This window comes from Chrysochloris asiatica, unplaced genomic scaffold (genome assembly GCF_000296735.1).
Source record: "Chrysochloris asiatica unplaced genomic scaffold, ChrAsi1.0 scaffold00017, whole genome shotgun sequence".
Classification (NCBI taxonomy): Eukaryota; Metazoa; Chordata; class Mammalia; order Afrosoricida; family Chrysochloridae; genus Chrysochloris; species Chrysochloris asiatica.
The window spans coordinates 10,252,197-10,254,271 of NW_006408535.1; the positions used below are offsets into that span (position 1 = coordinate 10,252,197).

Genomic DNA, 2,075 nt, shown 5'->3' on the forward strand with positions numbered 1-2,075 from the left:
CAGTCATCTTCCTCCAGTTTCTGGCCTTCAGTTAGTTTCTTCACTTATTGATGTTGATGGCCTTTCCTTTTGTATCTTGTCTTTGAGGTCTTCCTGATCATCCTTGAAATACTTGATCCATTTAGAAACTGTTGCTTTAAGTGGGGTAGCATTTTCATAAGCTTTTTGCAAAGCTTTATCGATTTGGAGAGATGTCCACTTGAATTTTATTAAACATTTGATATTAGCCCTGACCTTAAAATTGTTTTTTTTTCCCCCCCATGGCACAAAAATATCCTTCATTTGAAGGCACTGTGATGGGTTACTGAGGGAATTTGTCTGCAGTCACCAACTGATTGCATGTTAAAATGATGGTAAAAATTAGAACTCTTGTAACAGTATATTTTTTTAATGTTTTATTGTGATAGTTTACATGTTTACATGAGAGAACTTTAGTTTTACATTCATTCCATCGTATATCATTTCATTGCCATGGTTCCAATCCCCTCCATGCATCATCAACCGACCAAAAGGTATATCCTAGAAACCTGCCCCCTACACTCCCTGCCCCCCCAAGTCTTCGGCCCACAGTCCCTCTCCCTCTCTGGATCCCAAGTCCCCAGCCGCTTCATCACTCCACGTCATCGTGTCTGTCTCCATCTCAGACATCTCTCGTTCTCTGGGTAGGGTCCCGCTCTTGGCTCTTCTCTGTTGATGGTCCTAGAGACCTTTGCTCCTAGACTGGAGAAATAATCACTCCCTTTGTAACAGTAGTTTTTGACTCACAGGTTTTACACTGTGACAAGGGACAGAGAAATTTTTTCTTCTCATTGCAAGGAAATCCTCACTTAAGCTTCCATGAGCCACAAGCACCTAAAACCCATGAACCTTCAGCTGGTCACCCTTAGCCAGTCCGATATCTACAAGTAATTGGTGTTGTGCTGGTCACCCTGTAGCTGAATTCCTTCTCCATATTCTGGATGCTCAATTTCAGTACCATTGCAGGCAAATTTCTTCTTAAACACCTTCACTAGTTTCTTTTTATCGTAATCATCAATGATCCCTTGGAAATTAAGGGTCTTCCTGCCATTTCTCTGTTGAATTCTTATATGGATATAATCCTTAGTCCCAGCAGAAAGCAGGTCATCACCCTTAGTTGCATCAGCAAAGCAGTTGAAGAGTGGAGGTTCTGGATTGCGGACATTTTTTCTCAGTGGAAACCGCCTGCCGCAGGCGACAATGGGTGAAGAAGGCGGGAGGAACCCAGGAACCCTGGTCTGAGGTCTCGATGTCAAGTCAGTGACCCCTTTATAACCATTCTGTTGAGCTACTTCTTCTCTTGCTTCAGGATGAAAATTCAGACAGGTCTTGGTTTTTCTAGTCATGCAGGTCAGAAAACGTTCTACAGCCACTTCAAACCACAAAACACAGTCTCAGTTCTGTAATTAAAATAGCCTTCTCTTGATTTGCTTTTGGGGCCACTCCAGTTCAGACATGGTGACTATGGGAAACCTGCAGTCAGACAAGTAAACTGTGCTGGCTTCTTCCCTTTCTCCCTACCCAGAGTTTCTACTCACTTTTACTTTCTCACCAATTTCAGTTCATCCTTGACCAGTACTTTCAGAGTGATCTAGCATTGGCACCTTCTGAACTTGAAGGGTGTTGAAAGTTAATCTTTCTCTTGTTGGTCTTTCTTTTTTGTCTTGCTTTTATTTGTAATTCCCACAATAGATTTTTCAATACATTTTTATTTTGGAATAATTTTAGATTTACAGAAAAATTGTGAAATGTACTGAGTTCCCATCTACTTCAGACCCAGTGTTATGGATTGAATTGTGTCACCCAATAAAATGTGCTGTAAATCCTAACCCTTATACCTTGGGCAGTGTCCTGGTGTGACACTGAAGGAAAAGTACTGGGTTCCTAACCACAAGGTTGAAAGTTCAACCCACTAGTCAATCCTTGGAAACCCTAATAGGGTTTCTGAGCCTCTATATCTTTCTGGTGTGGCGCTGTGGGTTAATGCGTCAGACTGCAAAGCTGTTTGAACTGCAAGGTCGGTGGTTCAAGCTCACCAGCTGCTCCTTGGAAACCCT

The 2,075-nt window shown here is 42.1% G+C and overlaps 1 pseudogene; it reads right to left on the reverse strand.

Annotated features, from left to right (window-relative positions):
• Nucleotides 1–852: 852 nt before the first annotated feature.
• On the reverse strand, nt 853–1,183 carry LOC102838514 (annotated as a pseudogene).
• Between the last annotated feature and the right edge of the window lie 892 nt (nt 1,184–2,075).